General features: G+C 43.0%; 1 protein-coding gene across 1 annotated transcript in view; it reads left to right on the top strand.

The window, feature by feature from the left end:
• The window catches only part of LOC137551920 (vomeronasal type-2 receptor 26-like), a 135,011-nt gene that overhangs the window by 84,241 nt on the left and 30,068 nt on the right, over positions 1–20,702 (top strand). The window lies entirely within an intron of this gene.

The raw sequence follows: 20,702 nt of genomic DNA, 5'->3' as shown, positions 1-20,702 counted from the left end.
TGGTGCAACAAATATTATTTCTGCTGTGCATGCACTTTGTTATACTAGGGCTCTCATTGGTTGTCCTACTTCCACACTTCCTGTTTCAGGGAAAATTGTCCCATGCCATATCCTCAGAATAAGTATCTCACAGTGAGATAATGGTCCTTTATTCTCAGAATAAATATTCAGCAAAAAATGGTCAAACAGCATAACCCATCCAATGTTATGCCTAGAGAAGGGCTTGGATGTGGTGAACATTGAGGTAAGTTTTTTTTCCCCTTTCAACTTTTACACCACAATGGGCATCGTGGAAAGCTATTCTGGTGTGTTTAAGGTAACGCAACCCTCATTTTTGAAGTTTTAATTATAGTTTCCGTGCATGAGTTTCTACTCATGCATAGACTCTGGTGGGTTATTTATGGTGGCAAATCAGTTTTTTTTTTGTTTTTATTAGATGGCCCTACACTACCCTGTATAAAGCCACTGTGGTCTCTCCAACATGACTGTTGCTTTTAAAAGTTTCAGCAATTAACTAAAGAAAAAAAAAAACATAGATTAAAACCACTTATGCTTTTTGGACAAGAGTCTCACGTCCAGATAAGTGTTGCTTGGATGTGTGTATTTTTACAAGTGAATTTTTTAGAACTCGATACATTTTGGAAAAAAAAAGTTTTTAAAGTTTTTTTTTAGTTTATTAAAGAAAAATAGGAAGGGTAAACTATGAGAAAAAAAACGTATTTTCTGCATTTGTGCCTAATTTTTCCATGTAGAATTGAACAAAATAAAAGAAAGCCTACATTATGCTATAATGACATGATTATTGCAAACGTTATTGCTGTATCAATAGCGCCACAGCTGAAATGCCAAATTTGCCAGAAACTTTAAGGGGTAAAAGATCAGGAAATGTTTAAAGCATGACAACATTAATTAAAACTGCCACAAGCCAACATTCTACACGGTTTAAAGTGACTCTGTAACAAAAATTACAACGTTTTTTCTACCATCCTACAAGTTCCTAAACCTATTCTAATCTGTTCTGGCTCACTGCAGCTCTTTCTACTATAACCATCTCTGTAATAAATCAATGTATCTTTCCCCTGTCAGACTTGTCGGCCTGTGTCTGGAAGGCTGCCAAGTTCTTCAGTGTTGAACTGTTCCTCTATGCACACTCCAGTGTGTGTTTTATTTACATAAGCCAGCAGCTTCTCTGCTATCTTATCAGTGATAGAAGAGTGCTGGATAAAAATCCTCCTCTGGAGGCTGTGAAAGGAGCTGGTCTGTCACATACTAAGGAATTAACGACATAGGTAGAGCTGTCTGCAGGAAGCCAGTAATGTTCAGTGCATGAGAGAAGCTGGGGACAGAAGGTAAACACACACAAGTGATCTCTTGAGATTCAGAAGTAAGGCTGTATACAGCCTGCTTGTGTATGGATGTATTTTCTATGTGTGGACATACTGTACATCAACCTACTTCCTGTTTTGGTGGCCATTTTGTTTGTTTATAAACAAACTTTTTAAAACTGTTTTTGACTACTTTTAATGCGGCGGGGAGCGGCGAAATTGTGACAGAGGGGAATAGGAGATGTCCCCTAACACACTGGTATGTTTACTTTTGTGCGATTTTAACAATACAGAATCTCTTTAAAATGCACTATTTCTTGCACAAATGCTAAAAACTATTTTCTCAAAAACTACAAGATATTTTTCTGAAAACACTTTTTGACATGCTCTCACTATTGGCCCTGAAATATATAGCACATATGGTGACAATAGCCAAATCCACTTCAGTATGACACTTCAGTGTTTTAAAAAATGCATTTCTCTGCCTAAATGTCCTAAAAAATGATAAGGTATTTTTTGACAGGTTCTGAAGCGAAAAAAAAATGATGATATTATGATTTGTATGTGTAGTACAGCTAAGAAATAAAACATTAAGATCAGATACATCAGTCTAATTGTTTCCAGTACAGGAAGAGTTGAGAAACTCCAGTTGTTATCTCTATCCAAACAAGCCATTAAGCTCTCCGACTAAGTTAGTCGTGGAGAGGGCTGTTATCTGACTTTTATTATCTCAACTGTAAGTGAACTGTTTACTTTTACTCTGCTAGAGGAGAGGTCATTACTTCACAGACTGCTCTGAAAGACTCATTTTGAATGCTGAGTGTTGTGTAATCTGCACATATTATACAATGATGCAATGTTAGAAAAAACACTATATACCTGAAAATAAAAGTATGAGAATATTTTCTTTGCTGCTAATCTTCTAGTAATTATTCATAGTACACAACCAATTCACTATATCATATTTTTTTTTGCTTCAGTGTCTCTTTAATATATATTATTATTATTTATTGTATTTAAAAAGCGCCAACATATTACGCAGCACTGGACAATAAATATATACAATGATACAAAGGATGACAGATGTAACAAAGTTATACAACATAGGACAAAGCTATACAAGGCAAATGGTACAAAACACCTAATCAAGTGATTTGGGGCCTCGTTAGGTAGGCCCAGTAATACAAGTATGAAATGGTAATAGGAAAGGAGAACTCAATCATATAAAATACACTAGGGAAGGGAGCGCCCTTCCCTAGTATACCAACTTTGGTGTTGATATCATATATGAGGGCATTGCAATTCACTGTGAAATTTGACCCCATAGACTTCAATCAAAATAGTTAAACATTTTGCCAAAATGTGTGAAACTGGTTTGGCCATCCTTATTACTTGCATCCATTGCAATGCATACAAGTAAACATCTCCAATGAGCCTTTTGTGCAACTATAGTAAGGAATATATACATATGTATCCAGAACCCAAAGTCTGGCCATTTCGGGATCTGGTCGGCCAGCACGGGGAGTGGCTGGCTACTAGAACAATATACAAAGAAACAGTGTTACTTTTTTGGACCATGGCTGGCGGAATGTGAAATGACAGGACCTGTCTGGCCAAGTCCAGAAGAAAGCTCTCGTAACTGCAGCAAAAAAGCCAGCTGAGAGATGCCCCAAAGAATGAAGACCAAAGCTGGAAGTTCCCAAGGAGCTGGGCCACAAGTGCACAGAGGGGACATCTAGGGGCATCTAAAGCAGGAGGGGACATCCTTCCAGGTGTTTACCAAGAGAGGGAATGGGGAATAGAGGACACAGAGCAGAGAAGGTGGAAATCAGAAGGAAACAGAGGGGAGAGAACAGAGAGTGGAGGGAAGGACAGAGTTTCTTGAATCCCTCTGTACCGTATCTTCTGCATCTGCTTTCTGGACCATGGAACTGGGCTTGCCACCAACACTGCTGCAGGAAAGTCTTTTTGGGGACTCGTCCAGCCGTTTTCTGTCTGGCCAATGTCCAAAAAAGTAATTTAAGCACAGTGACTTGGCATATTGGCTGCAGTAGCCAATGACTTTGCATATTCGAGGAAGAGTTGAATTATGTAAGTCAGAAATTACTTATTTCCAAGTTAATATAATGCAGAATATTTTCCATTGAATTCTATTGCACCAACTGTTCCAGAATAATTGAAAAGTGCTCATACATGCTTTTGTCACCAACTATGCTATGTCCATCATGGCCAATCATGGGAATATGTCAAAAACTTCAAAAGACATTGTAGTTTTTGAGAAAAGCAATTTTAAAGATTTGCACCATGGTCAGATTGTAGATGTTTAGGGCTTATTTTTTCGGTTTGATAAAAAGACTTTGATTTTTTCCTCATTGCAAATTAATTATTTTTTGTTAAATATATTTTACCAAAAGTTATAGGTATCGACACTCAACAGTGCAATCAATAGAACTTTGGTTGTTCAAGGCAGAAAGTTTCCATTGGTCACACAATTCTCTGTGTTTTTTAAGACTTTTCAAATGATTTCTGATTTCAAATAAAAAAAGACTTGAATGCTATTTAAGCTTAAAAAACACAATTTGTACTTACTGTAACGATTGGTGTCAGCACACAGAGATAATCTGATTATTGATGATCTGCAGAATCATCAATAATACAGATGTATACTTGATTATGGATGATCTGCAGAATCACCAATAATACAAGTATGACTAACCTCTGGACACCTAATAAAGTGTAAATGTTTGGTGTAACTGTAGGCTATCTCCCGTGAGGCGGGAGACACAGGCAGCTTGGCCAGGAACCACCTGAGGGGCAGGTGACCCTCGGCTGTGCAAGAACTATCTCCTTTGAGAGAGGGAATAGAGAGAACCTGGCAACCAGTGATACTTGGTGATCAGATATAGACTGTACTGCAGCCAGGGGGGGGCTCCACAGGAGTAGAGGCCACTGGCTTCTAGCAGGCCGGACTCTCTGAGGAGCAGGAGCCCTAACAGCTAACTGACACTTGGTGGAATAGTGTCACAGCTAGTACAGATAGACTGAGCACTCAAGGGATGAGTGACAGCCTGGAGGGTCGGGCAGGCCAGGTCGGCAACACACGAGCAGATAAGGTACAGAGACAGAAGGCTGATTCGGTAACTGGGTACAGGCAGAGTTTGGCAACAGATAGACAGATATGCAGAGGTACCGAATCAGTAAGCAAGAGAGAGGTCGACAGAGCAAATAGTCATAACAGATATAAGGCACAGTCCTAGTCTGAGGTGTGAGGTCCTTGGTCTCGACACCCAGGAACTAGTCTAGAGAATAACTCAGCAATGACACAGTAATCCTAAGCTTGGGTGTGAGGTCCTTGGTCTCAACACCCTGGAACTGGTCTAAAGTATAACACAGTAGTAATCTGGCTAAGTGTGAATTCCCAGGTCCACCTGGTTCTAACACACTGTGGGATCTGACTGAGGTCTGAGTGCTCACACGTAAGTATTCACAACGGCAGACAACCAGAGACTGACCAGCAAGATCTATATATGCTGCAACGCTCCTCCGCGCTGCCCTGCGCCACTCAGCCAATCCAGTAACCGCGCTGAGATCTGCTGATCAACCTGATCAGCTGATCGCTCTCCTACTGGCATAAATGGCTTGCCTTCTAGCGCGTGCGCGTGTAGCTCTCCATCTGTGTGCACTAGAAGGCCCAGGCAAACCAGACGCATGCTGCTGTGCGGAGACAGCCGCCCCGCTGCCAGACCGTGCGGCGGCATCTCCACAATCCATTACACTTACCTGGGGCTTCCTCCAGCTCACAGTAGGCCGCAAGGTCCCCCAGTGTCCTCCTGGCTCCTCTCCCAGTCCCGCTGGTGGCTCAGTTAACTGACCACTTCCATCTGAAGTAACCAGTATGAGTCCCCTCTGCGCATGTTATGCGTCATCATGCTGGCCGCTACATGTCATCATGGCTGCTGGCGTGAGAGTCCTGCTCATTCGCAGTTCAGAGTTAGAGAACTGCACTTGTGCAGAACTCACACCAGCCACCGTGCTGACGCATAGCGGCTGACGTAATAACAGGTAACATGCACAATGGGGACTCATACAGGCGACTTCAGGCAGAGGTGGCCAGTTAATGGAGCCACCAGCGGGACCGGTAGAAGAGCCAGGAGGATGCCAGGGGACCCTGTGGCCTATGGTGGGCTGGACGAAGCCCCAGGTAAGTACAAATTGTGTTTTTTAAAGCTGTTCAGTATCCCTTTAAATTGACTAGCTTTGAAATCACCCCCATGCATGCCGTTTCTATCTTTTACCAAATATTGGTGGCAGAGGGTTACGGAAGCCTTCCTCCATATCTATCTGCGTGGGAGAGGGAGCTAGACATTTCCATTTATGATCTGCAAAAAGTGAAGCTTTGTTCCTGGTCATAGTACCTCCTTAAAGGGAACCTGAACTGAGTAAAATTATTTAAAATAAACACATAATGTAGTGGCAAATGAATATCACATACTTACCTCACCGTCAGTTCCTCTCAGAAGCTCACCATTTTCTTCTTACAGAGATCCCATTCCAGTTCTGACAATATTTTTTCGGAACTGAAAAATACCAGTTGCTGTCCGTTATATATCAGCTGCTGTCAGTTATAACTGAATGTGCAAGATAATGTCCATGTTTCCCTATGGATCAAGTTGGCAATATTACAGTTTAACAGTGTGCTGACCAGAAAGCTGTTATGGGGTATTGGCCTGTTATGGAGCACAGAGAAGGCCATCGATCACAGTAGACAAACAGGACGCAGGAGAGGAGAAACAGATTGATGAGTAGACTACACAGGAGGTAAGTATGACTTGTTTATGTTTATTTTTACTTTTAATTTTCAGTTCAGGTTCTCTTTAAGCTCCAAACTGAAAGAGGTTTATTTTAAACTGCTGTCCAGGTGGTAATGAACTCCTGCAAAATTGGCTCATACCTATCCCAATGTGAATGATAGCTGCTGGCAGGGGTGTGGCCATAAGAAGACCCTCCTACATCTGTGACTGTCCCTCTCTTCAATCGTACTGGGATCAGGTGGTGAATTGCATGAATTAGGTTATTTGCACTCCTATTGCAGGGACCCGCTCGTGGTGCTTTTACATCATACGACTCAATCGGCCTTTATTTATAGGAAACTAGCTGATGACCTGGCATTGCCCGGGTATATATTTGGCTGGTCCCCCACTTTTTCTAACCCTAACACACAAACACTCAATGACTAAATTTGTGAGCTTTGGGGTCTTTGGCATCAATAATTTATATATTTCTCATAGAAATTTAATCAGATTTGCTCTTTGTGGCTCCTCCCCTCTCCAGCATTTGAACCCCCAGTCACCCAATGTCCAACTGTAGCAGGTTTGAGGAATCTGCTATTAACAGTGTAAAAATGGCAACAATTTAAATGTTCCCCTTGAAAATCAACAGGTGAATTTTGATTGGCTATTATAGGCTCCACCCACTTCCCTGAATATTAACCATTTCAGCTGTGCGGACGTGAGCTTCACATCCGCAGCGACAAGTGCTAGAGCCGCAACGATGCGCTAGTCACGTCCCTGCAGTTTGGGGGGTCTGCAGGCGATCCTGCGGGCAGATGCCCGTGATCGCGCTGCTGCTGTTAGCAGGGGAGATTGGCTGCAGGGGACACAAGTCCCCTTTGCCAATCCGTACATGTCCACCGTGAATAAACACTGTTTTTGTTCAAAAACAGTGTTTATTCTGTAAATAGAGCTGCCGCTATCTCCCGCCGGGATTTTCACCAGTTTCCACCACCTGATCGTTAAATTCATGAGTGGAAACAAAGTTTCCACTCATAAACTCCCCGCTGCCACTGGGATTGGAGGCGTCCGATGGAAGCTTCCCTGGTTACAATGTAGTGATACATTGTATCTCAATTAGCGTACATTGTACGCTAATGGAATTTTTGTTCAGTGGGGACATCTTGTGACCAAACACACCTACTGACTTTGGGGGACTAAAAATAAATTATTATTTATGTCAAGAGGACATATAGTTAATAAATAGTGGGCTAAAAATTAATGATGGATGTAAAACTGAAAAAATGCACCTTTATTTCCAAATAAAATATTGTCACCATACATTACACTAGGGGTATAATTTTAACGTAGCAATAACCGGGACAAATGGCCAAATAAAATGTGTGGTGTAACGAATAGCGGAGATGCCGCCGCACTGTCTGGCGGCGGGGCGGCTGTCGCCGCGTTCAGACCGGTGGTTTCCGCACAGCAACATGTGTCTGGTTCGCCTGGGCCTTCTAGTGCACATAGATGGAGAGCTACGCACGCGTGTGCGCGCATGCCAGAAGACAGGACCTTTATGCCAGCAGGAGAGGTATTTTTGAAGAATGGCGAGATTGGCTAGAAGGTGCAGAGCATACTATCACAGTTTATACAGATCATAAAAACCTGGAGTACATAGAGGGCGCCAAGAGACTTAGCCCTCGTCAGGCCCGGTGGTCTTTGTTCTTTTCAAGATTCAGATTTATTATAACGTATACCGCAGGTAGTAAAAGCATCAAAGCTGACACCTTGTCCAGGTGTTTCGAGCCCGAGACAGTACAGCCCTCAGCCCCTGAGACCATTCTACCTCAGAAGGTAGTCCTGGCAGCTACCAAGACTTGGAAAGATTGGACAGTCACTCTGAGTCCCTACCAACAGGATGTTCCAGAGGGGAAGCCTGAGGGGGTGATGTTTGTACCACTACCTTTTCGTCTGCAACTCTTACATCTGTTTCATTCCCATAAGAATGCAGATCATCCCGGGGCCACCAGAACTCAGGATTTGCTGGCCAGATGCACTTGGTGGCCTACATTAGCAACAGATTGTAAGGAGTTTGTGAGAGAATGTGCAGTATGTGCTAGGAGTAAGCCTTCTCGCCAGGCACCTGTGGGTACATTACAATCTTTACCAGTGCCAAGTGAACCATGGACTCATCTGTCCATGGATTTTGTAGGTGAACTCCCCAGGTCTGAGGGCAAGACAGTCATTTGGGTGGTAGTGGATAGATTCAGTAAGATGGCCCATTTTGTCCCATTAAAAGGACTCCCCTCGGCCCAGGAGTTGGCTGATCTCTTCATCCAGCATGTTTTCCGGCTGCATGGCATTCCGGAAAATGTGGTGTCAGATCGGGGAGTCCAATTTGTATCAAAGTTTTGGAAAGCTTTTTGCCATCAGCTGGATATGGACCTTGTATTTTCATCAGGCTACCACCCACAGACCAATGGCCAGACCGAGAGAGTTAACCAGTCCCTGGAGCAATTTCTCAGATGTTATGTCGCAGATGCTCAGTCCGATTGGGTAAAATTTTTACCATTTGCGGAATTTGCGCACAACAATCTGAAGAGTTCCTCTTCAGGATTTTCCCCATTCCAGGTAGTTTCGGGAAGATCACCCAAGTTTGCCCCGTTACCTGTAGCATATACACCATTCCCAGCCTTGGAGGATTGGCAGAGAGCTTTGAGGGAGGTTTGGGGAATGGTTAAGAGGAACTTGGGGAAAGCTTTCCAGACCCAGAAGAAACAGGCGGATAAAAGGCAGTCTGTGGTATGGAAGTTTTCTCCGGGAGACATGGTATGGGTATCCACTCGGCATTTGGCCTTGAAGCAACTTTCACCCAAGCTGGGTCCTAGATTCATAGGATCATTTCCAGTGACCCGAAAGATTAATAATGTCACTTATGTGATTGATCTCCCAGCCAGCATGAGAGGTGTGAGATCATTCCATGTGTCTCTGTTGAAGTCTGCAGTGCACGTGGATTCCTCCCCCCCCCCCCCCCCCCCTGTGTTGGTTGATAACCAACCGGAATATGAGATCGAAAAGATTCTGGACTCTCGCTTAGTGCAAAATTCTGTGCAGTATCTGGTCCACTGGAAGGGATATGGTGTGGAGGAAAGAACTTGGGTGCCAGATTGTCGCATGCATGCGGAAGAATTAAAGAAAGAATGTCATGACTCACATCCTGGGAAGCCGGGTGGGAAGTGTCCGGAGTCCACTCCTCAGGGGGGGGGGGGGGTACTGTAATGAATAGCGGAGATGCCGCCGCGCGGTCTGGCGGCGGGGCAGCTGTCTCTGCGTTCAGACCGGCGGTTTCTGCACAGCAACATGTGTCTGGTACGCCTGGGCCTTCTAGTGCACATAGATGGAGAGCTACGTGCGCGTGCCAGAAGACAGGACCTTCATGCCAGCAGGAGAGGTATCAACTGATCAGGACGATCAGCTGATCCGAGCGGAACTCCTGATTGGCTGAGTGGCTGGGGGCGGCGCTGCGGAGCGCTGTAGTATGTATAGATCTTCCTTGTCAGTTGCTGGTTGTCTGCCGTTGCGAATACTTACATGTGAGCACTCAGACCTCAGTCAGATCCTACAGTGTGTTAGAACCAGTTGGAACTGGGAATTCACACTTAGCTAGATTCCGCTCTTGATGTTTACTTTGTCATCACTGTGTTATACTTTAGATCAGTTCCAGGGTGTTGAGACCAAGGACCTCACACCCAAGCATAGGATTGCTGTGTTATTACTGTGTTATACTTTACACCAGTTCCAGGGTGTTGAGACCAAGGACCTCACACCCAAGCATAGGAGACTGTGTTATTCTTTAGATTAGTTCCTTGGTGTCGAGACCAAGGACCTCACACCTCAGACTAGGATTGTGCTTGATATCTGTTATGACCTCTGGCTCTGTTGACTTCTCTCTTGCTTTCTGATTCGGTACCACTGCCTATCTGTCTACCAGTTGCCAACCTTGCCTGTACCCAGTTACCGAATCAGCCTTCTGTCTCTGTACCTTATCTGCTCGTGTGTTGCCAACCTGGCCTGTCTGACACTTTTGACTGTCACTCATTCCTCGAGTGATCAGTCTGCCTGTACTACCCGTGACACCAATCCACCAGGTGTCAGTTAGCTGCAAGGACCTCCTGCTCCTCAGAGAGTCCTTCCTGCAGCCCAGCCAGTGGCCTCTACCTTAGGAGTCCATTAGCTGCAGTACAGTCTGATTTCCAGTCCATCAGGGAATCACTGGCTGCAAGATTATCTCTATCTCCTCCTTAAGAGATAGTCCCTGCACAGTCAGAGGCCACCTGCCCCTTAGATGGTCACTGGCTGCAGTAGTATCTGTGTCTCTTGCTCCACGGGAGTTAGCCTTACAGTTGCGCCAAGCACTTACACTCATTATGTGTCCAGAGGTTAGTCATACTTGTATTATTGGTGATTCTGCAGATCATCCATAATCAGGTATACATCTGTATTGTTGGTGATACTGCAGATCACCAAGGATCAGATACTCTCTGTGTGCTGACACCAATCATTACATGTGGATTTTAATTATGGTAGCATTAATTATTTTAAAACTGTAATGGCTGAAAACTGAAAAATAATGAATTTTTTCATTTCTTTTTCCTAGTATTCCCATTATAATGCATTCTTAGCATAATTTACCACCCGAAGAAAGCCTAATTGGTGGTGGAAAAAACAAGGTATAGATCATTTCGCTGTGATAAGTAGTGATAAAGTTATTGGGAAATGAAAGGGAGAAGCTCTGACAGGTGAAAATTCCTCTCGTCCATAAGGTGAAAAATCCCTGCGGGCTGAAATGATTAATCTCGGTCACCCAGTGACCATCTGGGCAAAGTTTGAGAACCCTGCTATTAACAGTGTAAGAATGGCTGCAGTTTATATTTTCCCAGTGAAATGTGTTTTTGGCTCTGCCCACTTTTTGTAACCTGGACACAAAGTAACTCAATGACCATGTTTGTGAGCTTTGGGGTCCTTAGCTTCAATAATTTGTATTTTCCCAGTGTAATGAACCAAATCTGATTGGCAGTTTGTGGCTCCGCCCCTTTTCTAAATTTGAACCCCAGTGACCCAATGACCAACTGTACCAGGTTTGAGGCTTGTGCCATTAACAGTGCAATAATGGCAGCAATTTAAATTTTCACCTTTTAAATCAATAGGTGAATTTTGATTGGCTTTTCAGCAACAGTAACAAACTGTGCAAAATTTGAGAACCCTGCCATTAACAGTGAAGAAGGGCTGCAGTTTACATTTTCCCAGTGAAATTTGTATTTGGCTCAACCTAGTTTTTGTGACTTGACACACAGTCACTCAATGACCAAGTTTGTGAGCTTTCGGGTTCCTGGCATGAAAATAGTGAGAATGGAAGCAGTTTATCCAGCAAAGAAATCTGATTGGTTGTTTGTAGCTCCTTTAGTGAATCTGAACCCCAGTCACATAATGACCTACTGTAGAAGATTTGAGGCCTCCGCCATTAACAGTGTAAGAATAGCAGCAGTTTTAATATTCCCCTTGAAAATCAATAGGTGAATTTTGATTGGCTGTTTTAGGCTCCACCCACTTTTCTGAATATTAATCCCAGGGTTCCCAAACTTGACCAACTGTGTCAAGTTTGGGAACCCTGCCATTAACAATGTAAGAATGACTGCAGTTTATATTTTCCCATTTAAAAGTTAGTTGTTTTTGGCTCTGCCCACTATTTCTAACCTTGACATACTGTCACTCAATAACCAAGTTTATGAGTTTTGGGGTCCTTGGCATCAATAAGTTGCATTCTCCCATTGAAATTTAACAAATCTGATTGTCTGTTTGTGGCCCGCCCCTTTTCAACATTTAAACCCTAGTCTGCCAGTGACTGACTGTACCAGATTTGAGCCCTCTGCTATTAAGAGTGTAAGAATGGCAGCAATGTAATTATTCCCCTTGAAAATCCACAGGTAAATTTGATTGGCTGTTGTAGGCTTCACCCACTTTCCAGAATATTAATCCCAGTCATCCATTGACCATCTGTGTCAAGTTTGAGAACCCTGCCAATAACAGAATGCCTGAAATCAATCTACCAAATCTGATTGGCTGTTTGTGGCTCCACCCCGTTTAGTGAATTTGGACCCCAGTCACCCAATGACTGACTATTAGGTTTGAGGCTTGTGCCATTAACAGTGCAAGAATGTCAGCAATTTTAATATTCACCTTAAAAATCAATAGGCAAATTTTGATTTGCGTTTGTAGGCTCCACCCACATTTCTGAATATTAACCCAGTCACCCAGTGGCCAACTGTGTCAAGTTTGGGAACCCTGCCAATTAACAGTGTAAGAAATGTTGCAGTTTATATTTTCCCATGTAAAAAAGATTAGTAGTTGGCACCGCCCACTTTTTCTAACCTTGACATACAGTCACTCAGTTACCAAGTTTATGAGCTTTGGGTGCTTGGTATCAATAATTTGTATCTTCCCATTGAAATTAAACAAATCTTATTGTCTGTTTGTGGCTCCGTCCCTTTCTGAATTTGAACCCCCAGTCACCCAGTGACCAACTGTACCAGGTTTGAGGCATCTGCTATTAACAGTGTAAGAATAGCAGCAATAAAATATTCCCCTTGAAAATCAACAGAAGAATTTAATTGGCTGTTGTAGGCTCCACCCATTTTCCTCATTATTAATCCCAGTCACACAGTGACCAACTGGGCAAAGTTCGAGAGCCCTGCCATTAACCGTGTAAGAATGGCTGCAGTTTATATTTTCCCAGTGAAATATGTTTTTTGTTCCACCCACTTTTTGTAACCTAGACACACATTTACTCAATGACCAAGTTTGTGAGCTTTCAGGTTCCTGGCATCAAAAATGTGTGAATGGAAGCAGTTTATCCACCAAGGAAATCTGATTGGCTGTTTGTGGCCCCGCCCCTTTAGTGAATTTGGACCACAGTCACCCAATGACCAACTTCAGAAAGTTTGAAGCCTCTGCCATTAACAGTGTAAGAATAGCAACAGTTTAAGTATTCCCCTTGAAAATCAATAGGTGAATTTTGTTTGGCTGTTGTAGGCTCCACCCACTTTCCTGAATATTAATCTCATTTACCCAGTGACCAAGTGTGCCAAGTTTGAAAACTCTGCGATTAACAGTGTAAGAATGGCTGCAGTTTTCATTTTCCCATTGAAAATAAATAGCTGAAATTTGATTGGCTGTTTTATGTTCCACCCGCTTTTCCTGGATTTGTAACCTCTGTCACCAAGTGACCAACTGTGCCAAGTGTGGGGACTCTGGCTTGAATAGTGTGAGAATGGCAGCCTTTTACATTTTTTCCATTGGCATGAATGGGTGAAATCTGATTAGCTGTTTTTAGCTCCACCCTGATGTGCAGGGGGGACGTGAGACCCCCAGAACATATAATCCTAAGTAAGGGATCTGTATATATAGATGGAGATGTCCAGAGCCCCTGACGCTCCGAGAGTGGTTGCTTAAAGAGAATCTGTATTGTTAAAATCGCACAAAAGTAAACATACCAGTGCGTTAGGGGACATCTCCTATTCCCCTCTGTCACAATTTTGCAGCTCCCCGCCGCATGAAAAGTAGTCAAAAACTGTTTTAAAAAGTTTGTTTATAAACAAACAAAATGGCCACCAAAACCGGAAGTAGGTTGATGTACAGTATGTCCACACATAGAAAATACATTCATACACAAGCAGGCTGTATACAGCATTCCTTTGAATCTCAAGAGATCATTTGTGTGTATACCTTTTTCTCCCTGCAGCTCTCATGCACTAAAGAGTGACAGGCTGATTGTTTCTTCCTGCAGACAGCTCTGCTGGTGTCTGTAATTCCTCAAAAAATTAAGGGCAGGACCAAATACATTTAGCATTGCCAAAGCAGAACAAAACATTAACATGGGGGGGGGGGGGGGGGGGGGGGAATAAGGGAAGGATATAGGTATACAGTTCATAGGAGTGTGGAGGATGTAATGGATGGTATGGGGGGATGAGATATATAGTCCATAGGGGAGGGGGGTATAGGTATACAGTCCATAGGGGAAGGGAGTATGGGGTTGTACAGGCCATGTGGTATCATGTTCCTCTGTTGGTGGCAGGCAGTAATATATTGGGCTGCTATTTGCACAGTTTTTTCCTCTTTCCCCAGTAGGATATAGAGTTTCCTCTCCTCATCTGTGGAGGTGAAATCTGGGATGTTGGCAGAGAGTCTCTGGAAGTGGGCAGTCCTCAACGGTGTATATTTGCTGCAGTGTAGCAGGAAGTGAGCCTCATCCTCCAGGACCCGCCCAGCTCCTTTCACAGCCTAACGGAGGATGATTTATCCAGCTTGTAAAAGGCAAGCTCTCTTCTCTCACTGACAAGAGAGCAGAGACAGCTGCCTGATGTAAATAACACACACAGGAGTGTGCATAGAGGGGCCTAGGGGGGAGGGGGGCGCGTGCATAACAGATCAACACTGAAGAGTTGGCAACCTCCCAGACACAGGCCGACAAATCCGACAGGGGAAAGATAAGTTGATTTATTACAGAGAGGATGATAGTAGAAAGCGCTGCAGTAAGCCAGAGCACGTTACAATAGGTTAAGGAACTTGTAGGGTAGCAGAAAAAAGAATGACATTTTTGTTACAGAGTCTCTTTAAGGTTTAATGAATACAAGATACAGAGGAACAAATTGTATTCCAAATAGACAGGATTGATAAATATTACAACAAATGAGCAAGCTGGATAGAATGTCACTGATGAGTACAAGGCCATCTTGGCATCTTGATTTGGTGCTGCCCCCCCCCCAGCGTATGGTGAGGACTAGGTTTTATATTCTTTCTAAAAAAAAAAAAGAAACAGAAGATACACTATGCAGACTTTCTCAAACCTTTTTTTTTGCTTCCCATTAAGGGAGCTTGGCTGCTTTCTTTAACCAGTTCACCCCCAAGGGTTTTTATCCTAACGGACCAGAGCAATTTTCAGTTGTCAGTGCTCCTCCCTTTTATTCCCTAATAACTTTATTACTACTTATCACAAGAAAATGATCTATACCTCGTTTTTTTCGCCACCAATTAGGCTTTCTGTGGATAGTACATTTTGCTAAGATTTTTTTTTATTCTAAATGCGTTTAATGAGAAAAACCGGATAAAAAGAAAAAAATCATTATTTCTCAGTTTTCAACCATTATAGTTTTAAAATTAAACATTCTCCTGTGGATAAAACAAACACGGTTTATTTGCCAAGTTGTCCCGATTATTAAACAGTTTAAATGATGTCCCTATCACAATGTATGGCGACAGTATATTATTTTGAAATATAAGTGTTATTTTTCTGTTGTGTTTTTTTTTTTTATTCTGGCCATAATTACAAGCCCCTATGTAATAAATTAAAAATAATTTCCCACTATAAAATATAAATTAACAAAGCTGAGTCCCTAAGGCAACAATTTATTTATTTTTTTTAGCTGATTTTTTTTTTTACAAGTGTTTTTTTTGGGGGGAGAGGGTTGGAAGTGTTATTTTATTAATGATCTGTATGTACTTGAAAATGAATGTATTTTGTAGGTGTAATGTACTTTTTGGCCACAAGATGGCGCTAGTGAACACTTATAGGAAATGTTCACTTTTTTTTTTTTTTCTTCACTTTATTTAATTGTTACATTTCCTGTTATTGTGAATGGACGTAGCCGCTGTTCGCGGTCACGTCCATTCACTCCAGGCACTGCGATTGGGTAGAGGACCGTTCGGTCCTCTTCCCCAATCACCCAGCACGGAAGCCCGACGGAAAAAGCGGCGGTAGCGGCGGACACACGGCGGTAGCAGCGGCGGGAACGCGGGACGTATTAAAACGTCATGTTGCTGTTAATAGCGGTAAGCATGACGTTTTAATACGTTAGGTTGTCAGTAAATGGTTAAAGAGACACTGAAGCGAAAAAAAATGTATGATATTATGATTTGTATGTGTAGTACAGCTAAGAAATAAAACATTAAGATCAGATACATCAGTCTAATTGTTTCCAGTACAGGAAGAGTTGAGAAACTCCAGTTGTTATCTCTATGCAAGCAAGCCATTAAGCTCTCCGACTAAGTTAGTCGTGGAGAGGGCTGTTATCTGACTTTTATTATCTCAACTGTTCCTGGACTGTTTACTTTTTCTCTGCTAGAGGAGAGGTCATTACTTCACAAACTGCTCTGAAAGAATCATTTTGAATGCTGAGTGTTGTGTAATCTGCACATAATATAGAATGATGCAATGTTAGAAAAAACACTATATACCTGAAAATAAAAGTATGAGAATATTTTCTTTGCTGCTAATCTTCTAGTAATTATTCATAGTACACAACCAATTCACTATATCATATTTTTTTTTCGCTTCAGTGTCTCTTTATTACTCCTTTCTTTTTCCTTGCAGGCTTCTACTTTCTTTTCCTGAGCTAATCTATTGGTCATCTGCATTGTAGTATAGCTTTGAACTGTTTGTCACGGGATACAGTGCTTTGTGACCATATCTGATATGTGGATTACTTCTGTGTTGTAGCAGGTGTGTGTTTTTTGAATAAACTGATTACATTTGCCATATGTATTCCCTATTACTCTGCACTTTGGATGTCTGTAATATTTTTGCTGTTTGTTCAATGTAACAGTATATCAAAAATACGGTAAGTAAATACAAAGCATTTGACTAGCTTAAAGGGAACCATAGATGAACAGGAAAAAGATGTTATACATACCTGGGGCTTCCTCCAGCCCCATACGCGCTGATTAATCCCACGCCGCCGTCCTCTGCTGCCTGCAGCTATGAGAAGCGGGACCCCGCTCTGCCGTCAGTCGGAGCCAGTCTGAGCATAAGGGAAGTGCGGTGTTTGCGTATTTCTGCAACAGCCGTTGGAGAGATACATAGAGGGCGCACTTCTCCTGCGTAGCTGGCTCCGATGACGTCAGTGACGGGACCCGGTTCTCGTAGATGCGGGCATCGCAGGACGGCGGCGTGGGATCGATCAGCACGCATGGGGCTGGAGGAAGCCCCAGGTATGTATAACATCTTTTTCATGTCCCCATCTCTTATTCCCTTTAATGAGCCCCATGCTACTACTATCTGACATTGCTCCAGGTTAGAGATGATTGTGATGTGCTAATTCCACTTTCACAAAATTTTTAGTAAAATTTTGCAATTACAGTACTTGATTGTCTGGAAAGATGTCTGGGGTGCTAAAAATTTCATCCATGACTGTATATGAAAGTGAATTTACCCACAAGAATGAATGAAATCTCAGATGATTCATTCCATACTGTATGTAGCCCTGCCCCCCTCCCCCCATGATGTTTTGCCTAGGCTGTGTAAATATGTGGAATTTTCCCACCCAGAGAGGATTCTTGGAGACCACCACATATATTTTGTAATGGGTTTGGAATTTTAAGTAGACAAACGTTCTGCAGAGATTACCTGACAGGACTAAAGATGTCACCGCCTGTAATAAATCTCAGAATGTAAATTAGGGAAAGGAAAGATTTTACAATGGGCAAACATTGACTTAATAATTCGTAAAGAGGTATTGTAAAAAAAAAAAAATGCAATTTTATTTGTTACATTATTCTTACTACAGTTCCTCTCTCTCACTTTCTCCCCATCTCACTCTCTCTCTCTGTATATATATATATATATATATATATATATATACATATATATATTTATATATATATATATATATATATATATATATATATATATATATATATATATATATATATATACAGAGCTGCCCTATTTCATGGACCATGTGGCTTGTATAGTATAGGGTGTGGAGCCCCATGTGGTCCACACTCTGAATTCTGATTGTAGGGGTTAAAGATGCTTGGGTGCTTGGGGGGGGGGACCCCACGCTGTCATTTAAAAAAAAATGCACATAAAACTCAGAACTTGGTATAGATTAAAGTGTCTGGTCTCATCCTCGACTCCTAAATGTACACACACCAGGCATGGGCTCAAATTCGGATTCGGGTGAGTCCGGATAGTGCTATCTGGATCTCACCCAGTAATGCTGTGCGGGCTGGGGGGGTCAAGCTTACCTGTGTGACTTCTTCTTCGTCCGTCCCTCGGCGCCTCCCGCGATGCGTTCCATGTGCATCACGTGATTACAAACACTTCCTCCTTCAACCCGGAAGGAGGAAGTGTTTGTAGTCACGTGAGCACCGAGTGGAACGCATCGTGGGAGGCGCCGAGGGACAGACGAAGAAGACGTCATACAGGTAAACTTGACCCCCCCCCCGCCCAGCCCGCACAGCATAGATATCCAGATAGCACTATCCGGACTCACCCGAGTCCGAATTTGAGCCCATGCCTGATACACACAGAACCAAACATACCCCTGAGCCACCACACTGTCCTATAGTTACCCCCTCCCCAATTGTTTCACTCCCTACATCTACCTCTCATTATTATATTCAAAGGCTTTATGGTATATCCAGTTATTTTTCTGTAATTAATCGCCAGATATTACTATGGGACCTACTTGTTGGGAACAGACTGAGTCAGTTATCTGGCCTACTGTATCATAAACAGCATGCACTCCACCGCCACACAAAAAAATCTATTCTGCTGATCCATTCATCCAAGCTAGGGGGAGTCGGCTCTTTCCTTTTATCTGCTATGGGTGTTTTTGCAACCTTAGTTCCCACTTCTTTAATTAAGGTACTTCCTTTACTATAGCCTGTGATGGAAATACCAAAAATAGCTTCGCTTACTGAAAGTTCAAAATCCCTTCCTAACAGATCTCTACTGAATTTGATTATTTCTTCCCAAAAAGTCTTACCTACGGGGCAAGTCCACCACATGTGCAGCTCTGTCCCGCCCACACCTCCAACAAACCTCTGTACCATCTGGCAATGGTTTTGTACTGAGTGAGTTATAGCCCTGCATCCTGGATCATCCAATTACTAAGCCAGATCCTAGGCCATTTGCTATCAAGCAAACAACCAAATACTCACTCTTTTGCACAATACAGTGGGGTGTATTTAAAGCACTCTCCTAGTCCAATAAGTCAATTTAGCTTAGACAGTGCTTTATCCATTTTTTTTTCTTAAAAAGAGTCTGAAGCGAGAATAAATCTCGCTTCAGACCTCATAGATAGCGGGGGCACGTGTGCCCCTGCTAAACCGCCGCTATCCCATGGCTAAACGAGGGTCCCTGTCCCCCTAAATCCCCTCCGTAATGCGGGGACCTAACCGCCGCAGCCCTGCCACACGCGCGTCTGTCAGCGTGTATCTCCGCCTCTCCCCCGCCCCTCTCAGTCTTCCTTCACTGAGAGGGGCGGGGGAGAGGCGGCGATGCGCCGCTGACAGACGCGACTGGAGGCAGGGCTGCAGCCGTTAGCCCTGCCTCCAGGAGCGACCAAGTCTGCGACCAAGTGTCGCAGTGGGGGGTTTGGGGGTCAAGGGCAGGGGCAAACCCAGGATTTTCAAGGGGGGGGGGGGTTCCTGAAAGGTCTCTTTTGGCAAGCTGTGCACTACAGCGCATGCGTTTTCCTACAAAATACACATGATGCACAGCATTTCCCCACAAAATACACACAATGGGCAGTGTTTCCCTACAAAATACACACGATGCACAGCATTTCCCCACAAAATACACACAATGGGCAGTGTTTCCCTACAAAATACACACGATGCACAGCATTTCCCCACAAAATACACACAATGGGCAGTGTTTTCCTACAAAATACACATGATGCACAGCATTTCCCCACAAAATACACACAATGGGCAGTGTTTCCCTACAAAATACACATGATGCACAGCATTTCCCCACAAAATACACACAATGGGCAGTGTTTCCCTACAAAATACACATGATGCACAGCATTTCCCCACAAAATACACACAATGGGCAGTGTTTCCCTACAAAATACACACGATGCACAGCATTTCCCCACAAAATACACACAATGGGCAGTGTTTCCCTACAAAATACACACGATGGAGTAGTATTTTGCCGAAATATATATAACCTGCCACCTAAACCCTAAATTAAAGTAACCCTGTGGTGGAGTGTTGGTAGGCATTGAGGATCTGCACGCAAGGCGGACATCTGAACCATAAAAGTGACTGGTGGGGGAGGGGCATGTGGGGATATGCATGAAAGATGAACTTGCAGCCCAGTATCTAAATCCTAAAAGTGAACCTGTAGTGTGTGTGTGTGTGTGTGTGTGTCTCCCCACTCCCACACACTACAGGGTCACTTTTAGGGCTATATAAATGCATAATAATATGGTAGGACATTACACTATGACTATGGTAGGATTAGACTGAGCTCCTCTGAGGACAGTCAGTGACATGACTATGTACTCTGTAATGTGCTGCAGAATATGTCAGTGCTATATAAATACATAATAATAATATGGTAGGACATTATACTATGACTATGGTAGGATTAGATTGTGAGCTCCTCTGAGGACAGTCAGTGACATGACTATGTACTCTGTAATGTGCTGCAGAAGATGTAAGTGCTATATAAATACATAATAATATGGTAGGACATTAAACTATGACAATGGTAGGGATTAGAGTGTGAGCTCCTCTGAGGACAGTCAGTGAC

This window comes from Hyperolius riggenbachi, chromosome 1, assembly GCF_040937935.1.
Source record: "Hyperolius riggenbachi isolate aHypRig1 chromosome 1, aHypRig1.pri, whole genome shotgun sequence".
Taxonomy (NCBI): Eukaryota; Metazoa; Chordata; class Amphibia; order Anura; family Hyperoliidae; genus Hyperolius; species Hyperolius riggenbachi.
This window is presented reverse-complemented; position numbering and strand designations above follow the sequence as displayed.